This window comes from Lissotriton vulgaris, chromosome 2_1 (genome assembly GCF_964263255.1).
Source record: "Lissotriton vulgaris chromosome 2_1, aLisVul1.2, whole genome shotgun sequence".
Lineage (NCBI taxonomy): Eukaryota > Metazoa > Chordata > Amphibia > Caudata > Salamandridae > Lissotriton > Lissotriton vulgaris.
In genome coordinates this window covers 369,086,695-369,094,833 of record NC_141687.1, presented here as the reverse complement: position 1 = coordinate 369,094,833, position 8,139 = coordinate 369,086,695, and positions in this window count along the sequence as shown.

Sequence of the window (8,139 nt, the reverse complement as noted above, 5' to 3'; positions counted from 1 at the left end):
CCCATCCCCGCTTAGCCCACCAATCCCAACTTAAATTCAACTCTACCCTGAAAAAGACATTTCATCATGCAGCGATGTAAGGGCTAATCACTCCAGGCACCCATGCTGAACACTGACCCTGTTTCACACATTTGTCCTGACCCCACAGCCCACACCCCTAACAAAGCCACCCCCTGCATGCACCAACAACCCAATACCAATTACCGCATAGCGGGATTGCCACAGTGGGTAGCAGATTCTTTAAGCAATGCCTTTGAGAGTGCCCCAAACCAGCCAGGCCTTCGTATTATCCTGGTTGTCCTCAACTCGAAACTAGGACCATGAACACCACTTACCTGCCTAAGCCTCCCGCATATCTAACTACCATCTAACCGAGTCAACTATGTCAAATTTTTCACCTTTGCCCCATTGCCTGCTCCTGAACTGCTGATCAGTAGTCAGACATGTCACTAGTATAGTTAATACTATCCTACAACACAACATCAACATATGCTTTCTCACTAAAACATGACTAAGAGATCCCTCATCTCCTTACATTGACCTCCTCATACCCCAGAACTTATCAATCATTCACAGCGACCGCCAGGATTACAGAGGGTGTGGAGTAGCCATTCTACACAAAAATTAGCTTTGCCTTACACACCGCCACACTACTACCCCTCTTTTGAATGTGTAGGAGTGCAGCTCTCCTCAAAAGGTCCTATGCCCATCAAATTTCATCTCATTTATCACCCTCAAGGGGAAAATCCTCGATTCCTCGAAGGCTTAGCGGACCTACGTTTGCTAAACTCACTAAATGACAGCACTGGCAATATATAAGGAGACCATAACCTACACCTGAACAATTTGAAGGATCCCCCAGTACTAACTCCTTCCTCACTCTTGGAAGTAAACAATCTTACCCAGCACAGCAAGGAACAAACCCAAAAGGGCTCTACCCATGAGGCAATCATCTTCAAATATAACATACTTTACCTGCACTTCATCCTTCCATCAGACTGGATGGATTGCCATGTAATACTTTTCCAGCTCAATGCCTTCCATCCAAAGGCCCACCCCAAACCCAGCCATCCAAAGCGCTGGGTGAGGAACATCCCCCAAATCCCCAAAGCAGAGTTAGTAACTCTCATCAAATCCCAAATCCTACCTCCGCCCTGCCTCTCATCCGCCAATGACCTCACCGACCATTACAACACAAAAATGGACGTAACTCGTTGAAGCAGTCACATCTTTGAAAATCAATAAGTCTAGCAGTATCCCTTCCAGATCCTGGTTTAATAACGACTTAAACAATGAGAGGGGTCAACTCCTTTTAGCTGAAAGAACTTAAAGACAGCAACCATTTGAAGCTAATCTCTCAATCTTCAGGGCCAAACACCAAAAATACAAAAACATATCTTCAGAGAAAGATTGTTTTTTTTCCAGGAACAACTGGAGCGGTCCAAAAACAGAACTTTTCAACATAACGAAGCAGCAAACACCCTCTTACTCTCAACATTCAATGAACAACGCGACCAAAATCTGTGAAACATTTACAACATTTTTCTGTGAAAAAATATTTAGTATCAAACTCTCTTTTGAGCTTCCCACCCCACCACCTTACACCAAGGATGCCCCTTGCATAATGTCCCCTCCTAAACTCCATCCTCCAAATGCAGCTCATCCCCCCCATCTCATCAACCCAGCTCTCTAACCTCATCTCACTGCAGCTGAACAATGCAAACTGGTCTGAATTCAACCATCTCCATGACGAAGTCCGCAAAATACTTGTGAAAATGAAGCCGACATCGCACATCTCAGACCCTCTCCCAGAGGCACTTATATGGACCGTAATCATCAACTACTGTCTATCGAGTGGCTCAATGCCGGCTCCCCTCAAGCTTGGTCAAGTAACCCCCTTGCAAAAAAAACAGATGCCGACCCGAATGACCTTAATAACTGCAGTCCCATAACTAACCGACCTTTTCTTGCTAAAACCATAGAAAAAAGTGTGCCATATTGAACATCATAGATGATCTTCACAGAACTCTGGACAAAGAACAGGCTTGCCTCCTAGATTTATCAGCCGCCTTTGACACGGTCAACATGATATCTTCCTAAGCACCTTCTCGAAGAGAGCAGGCATCAATGGAATTGTCCTTCAGTGGTTAACCTCTTTGCTAAACAAACTCATACAGCTAAACAAATTCAACAATGAAATCTCAAATGCAATGCCAGTCTCACAAGGTGTCCCACTAAGGTCAACCCTGTCCCCTGCCCTGTTCAACCTCTATATGAAACCTCTCGCAGTGATCCTGAAACAAGCTTGAATTGCCTATGATCTCTATGTGGATGACACCTAACTCTACATGAAAATCTCATCAGTCAAAGACATCAGACACCTAAATAGTACTCTTCACACATTTCAATCTTGGATAACCAGCAAACATCTCAAACTATTAACTATTTCAAAAGGCCTTACCTGAGCTTCACAAGGTATATTTCACTTTTTCATCCAGTAGAGTGGCATTATTTGGTAAATTATTTGCAAACAGAGCAGAGAAGTTGATTTTTTGAGTTTTTTTCAATCTGAACTAATTTTGTAGCGAAGTGAAAATAACTGACACTCTCATTTGTAGAATGAATTGGCATAATGCTGGATACCATTTGTATTATGAATTCTATGGCAGGACCGGAGGCTTCAGATTATGCTATATCTTCCTTCGCTTTATTAACATAAAGACTCCACAGCAGCTTAGGAAAGATATAATAAGAACAAAAAATGCTTTAAACATAAAGCATTGACGTAATGTTCAACAAATCAAACAACAACTCCCAAGAGTCTCTTTGCATAACAATATTCCATAGTCCTTCCACTCTGTCCATCATCACTATATAACCGGACTTCTCATCATCTTCCTCCTCTTTCTTCGCTGCTCCCGCAGCCAGATAAGTGCTTTCCTATATTTTTCCCTTTTTCAATGTGATTGCTTGTGTTGTGTACGATCGTTGGGGGGACTCATTGCGTGGTTTATTCCCTTACAGAGTCCCCAGTTGCGGGAACGTTCTTCGTTCCTACGCGACTTTATTTCCCACTTGTGTGCGGTGTGTACATAGACCGCCAGGGGGAGGCCTGTCGTCTCGCCGACCCTTCGGCGCGCCTCCGCAGTGCCAGGAGCCGCGCCGTGGAGTCTGCTTGCGCAGGAGCCAGCCCTCGCGTACCCCTCTGACACCTGGTGCCCCGGGTCTGTGATTTTCCTACTCTTGACGCCCCGTTGGGGTCTGTATGGCGGCTCGGACCGCGTGAATCACCTTCGGGTGTCCTTTGTGCACCTCTTTATCCATAGTGTGGCCTAGCGCGCTTGAGGGGTGCGAAGACCCGGTCCCGGCGAGGAGGGTCTGCGCGCTTGGGGGTTGGTGCAGCCCACCTGCCACGTCAGTTGGCCCAAAACGTGATCGCAGCCGCTTGGCCTGCCCACATTCGAGAACTTTCTCGGTTGCCGCCCTCTTGGGTGCCCCACATTTGCCCTTGGTTCCGAGATGGAAGGGGAATATGAGGAGGAACCCTGCCCCTATCTGCAGGACGACGAGTTCTACCAGGCGGTGGACAATTCCATCTACCGCTGCGTGACGGAGGTGGTAGGCCCCATGGAAGACCGCCTTTCCGCCCGCATCGTGGAAGAGTGCGCGAAGCTGGCAGCGGCGCATGTGCCTCCGTCCCCCGAGCTCCCGGGGTCATCTGGCGGGTTGCCACCCGCCCCAAAGAGGCCTTGTAAGGAGGGGCCGTCATCGGAGGCACAAGGAGTGGACAGGGGCGCTTTTGAGCGTCTTCGTGACGCCTTCCTGGCTAAGGCGACAGCGGTGCCCCCTACACCCTTGGTGGATCCTAGTGCTTCAGGGGACGTGTCTACGGCCCCCGCCTCCCCAATCTACGACTCTCCGGACACGGATGACGACGGGGAGTCGACCCGATCTTGGCTTCCGGCGCCCTCTGCCAAGGAGATGCCCCGGGATGAGTCGGGCATGCTGGACCCGGACGAGATAGTCCACCCCCGGTCCGCAGCCTGGGCACCGGGGGAGACGGTGGCGAAATTTGTCGCGGGCAGGCTGCGCAAGCCCCTGGAAAAGGAAGCGAGGGGTTGCCTACGGGGGGAGTGCCCTCGGCCAACTCTGGAAGGGAAAGTGGCCATGACCCCAGAATTGGACCCCAAGATGGCCACCTTCCTGGCGAAGTTTATGAAGGACCCCAAGAAGGGGATTGACCGGTCCTGGCGGGCCTGCCAGGACAAATTGTTAGATGCGGTCGGGCCCGCCACGAAGATCCTCGACATGGCGGAGGAGGCTAGAGCGAATGGCACCGCCATTTCACCGGAGGTGCTCTCGAACTGGGCCCAGAGGGTGATTGTGTTTTTGGGCAACGCCAACTGTGCCCTGTCAACTGAGAGGCGGCGTTCGCTCCTAATCAAGCTGGACCCGAAGTTGGGGGACCTGGCCTCGTCGGAGGCGGGTGCTGTGGCCCAGGGTGGCCTCTTCGGTGAGCCCTTCATCAGGGAGCTGGGCAAGTTTGTGAATACGTTCACGTCGCTGGATAAGGCCCAGTCTAGCATCAAGAGGGTGTTCCACCAGCGTTTCTCTGGAGGGGCCGGTCGCGGTAGGGGCCGCGCGATCGGCCGTGGTCAGCAGACCAACAACAAAGGACAAGGCTCCGGAAGAGGTCAATACCAGACCTCTGCCAACTATACCAACTTCTACCCCACCAGGGGACAGCGCTTCGGCGGCAGAGGGTTCAGGAAGAACGCCGGACAAGGAAATGCCCCCGGTAAGTGTACTTTGTTTGGATCAGGTTCCAATTGGGGGGCGGCTGGCAAGCTTTTACGAGGAGTGGGAATTGCTCACTGCCGACGCTTGGGTTTTGCAGACTGTACGAGGTTTCCATATCGAGTTTTACGACCAGCCCACTCAAGCGAGGCCCCCGCGCCCGATGGTTTTTTCAGATTCGGACGCGCGATTGATAGACGGGGAGGTCTCGGACTTGCTGCGCAAGGGAGCCATCCGTCTATCAACGCGCCACCCGCATGGGTTCCTCAGCAACGTCTTTTTAGTGGACAAGACGGATGGGGGCAAAAGACCTGTGATCAATCTCAAAGAGTTCAATGGGTGGTTGGTCTACCGTCACTTCAAGATGGAGGGGATCCACCTCCTGCGAGACGTGCTCCTCCCTCGGGATTGGATGGTGAGACTGGATCTCAAGGACGCCTATTTGGTCGTCCCCATCCACCCCCCTCATCGTCGTTTCCTACAATTCCTGTGGGACGACAGGGTGTTCGAATTCACCGCTCTACCGTTCGGTCTTTCTTCGGCCCCGTGGTGCTTCACGAAGGTCCTCCACCCGGTAGTGGAGTTTCTCAGAAGTCAAGGGGTCCGTATGCTGGTATACTTGGACGACATCCTCCTCATGGGGCAGTGCCCAGAGGTGCTGGCGGGCCAGCTGCGTCAAGCTGTCGGCTTGCTCCAGAGACTGGGGTTTGTCATCAACGGCTCCAAGTCGGTTTTGGTCCCCACTCAGCAGATCACCTTTTTAGGTTTCGTGGTGGACTCGGTACAGGCGGTCTTGAGCCTGCCGGGTCGGAAGGTCGCAAAGATACGACACCTGCTTCGGCAGACGATCGCGAGGGATCGTACGTCCCTGCGCCATATCGCCAAGGTGGTGGGTCTTCTCTCGTCCTCCATCCAAGCGATTTTCCCAGGCCCACTGCACTACAGGGCTCTCCAACGCCTGAAGGCGCAGCATCTGCGACGTGGGATGAGTTACGATCAGTGGGTTCCCCTCACGGACGAAGTGAAGGAGGAAATGTCATGGTGGCTCTCTCACATGGAGGCATGGAATGGTCGGGCGATCTTCGGTTCGGCTCCGGACCTGATCATAGAGTCCGACGCCAGCCGGTCCGGCTGGGGCGCCCGGTGCGGGGATTTTTCCACCGGCGGCGCCTGGTCTTCCGAAGAACAACAATTGCATATCAATTGTTTGGAGCTCCTGGCGGGCTCCTTCGCAGTTCGTTGTTGGACCAAAGATTCGGTCAAAGCTTGTGTCCTATTACGGATGGACAATATTTCGGCGGTTCGCTATGTGAACCATCTAGGAGGTCCTCGGTCCCGCGCCTTGGCGGACTTGGCGAAGGACTTCTGGGATTATTGCCTGTCTCGTCACATTGCGGTGACGGCGGAATATCTGCCAGGCCAGTGCAATCAGGTTGCGGACTGGCACTCTCGACATCTCAGGGACGCCAGCCAGTGGAAACTGGATTTGGAAGTCTTCCGGTGGCTACTCTCCCTCTGGGGCCCCTTCTCGGTGGACCTCTTTGCGTCCCGTCTCGACCACCAGCTGCCGCGGTTTTACAGCTGGAGACCGGACCCTCTAGCGGAGGCCACGGACGCGTTCTTACAGGATTGGAGTCGGGAGCAGCCGTTTGCGTTTCCCCCGTTCTCCATGATCATGCGAACGGCGGCTCAAATACGCCGCCAGGGTGCGGAGCTGGTGTTGGTTACGCCGCTCTGGAGGTCTCAAGTATGGTTTCCAGTTCTGCTGGAACTTTCTTGGGATTTTCCAATCCTACTCCCCCTGTTTCCTCTGCTCCTGACGAATCCGGATCAGGAACCGCATCCTCTCGTCATGCAGAACTCTCTCCGCCTCGTGGCGTGGAGGCTCTCAGGAGACGCTGGTCGCTCCCGGGCCTTTCGGGGTCGGCTGAGCACTTGCTCTCCAAAGCATGGGCCGATAGTACGACGAAGCGTTACAGATCCGCTTGGCTTAAGTGGATGCGTTGGTGTTTACGAAGGGATCTGGATCCCTTGGTCGCAGGCCTCGTTCCTGTGCTGAATTTCCTGGCACATTTGGCCGACAAGGGCCTAGCGTATAGGACGATCAATGCTATTCGATCGGCGATTTCGGCTGGCTATGACAACATCGATGGCCATCCAGTGGGGGAACATCCTTTTGTGTGCCGGCTTCTGCGGGCCATCCGCCTCGCGCTGCCTCCGGAACCCAGGTACTCCGTCCTTTGGGACGTCAATTTGGTTCTGAATTTGTTCCTGTCATGGCCGGCCAACTCCTATCTGTCTCTTAAGGAGCTGTCAGCGAGGTTAGCCATGTTGTTATGTTTGGTTTCGTGTAGGCGCGTCTCTGACGTGCGCGCGCTGGATGTCTCTGCACGCATCTTTTCCCCGGATGGGGTTACTTTTACAGTAGGCCGACGCACGAAAACGTCGTCGCGTTCCATTTCATATCCAGCTTTTCTTGACGCTCCTAAGTTGTGTGTCGTGCAATGCCTCAAAGCATATGAGGACCTGACCTTGGATCTGCGCCCTCCGGGCGAGCGTCAGTTGTTGATTGCCCTGCAGAAGCCACACAAAGCTGTCTCCTCCCCCACTATTGCTCGGTGGGTGCGGTGGGTCATGCAAGAAGCAGGCATCAATACTTCTCTCTTTGGAGCACACTCCGCCAGGGGGGCCATGGCCTCCAAGGCATTCTCGGTGGGTGCTCGTCTGGAGGACCTAATGCGAGCGGCGGATTGGTCCTCGGATTCCACCTTCAAGAGGTTTTATTTTAAGCCGGTGGTGGATTTGGCCCAGTTGGTGGTAAGTAAGCTTTGAACTAGCATAATCTGAAGCCTCCGGTCCTGCCATAGAATCGAAATTTGCCTAGCTTACGTAACGGTAAGTTTCAATTCTATTAAGGACACGGAGGCGAGGATTATCCCACCCAGGCTACAGTGGTGTCTCTACCCACCCGTATGGCAGTAAGTAAAGCGTTTTCCTTTACATTGTCGGTACTGTGTTAATCACTGAATGCTCCTCGCCTTGTTGTCGCATTCCTGGACCACCTCGCTGATGCTGTTCCTTTTTCGACAGGCAACGACGGTGCTAAACAGGACCAATGAGGCTCAAGCGTGATCTGCGCGAAGAAAGAGGAGGAAGATGATGAGAAGTCCGGTTATATAGTGATGATGGACAGAGTGGAAGGACTATGGAATATTGTTATGCAAAGAGACTCTTGGGAGTTGTTGTTTGATTTGTTGAACATTACGTCAATGGTTTATGTTTAAATCATTTTTTGTTCTTATTATATCTTTCCTAAGCTGCTGTGGAGTCTTTATGTTAATA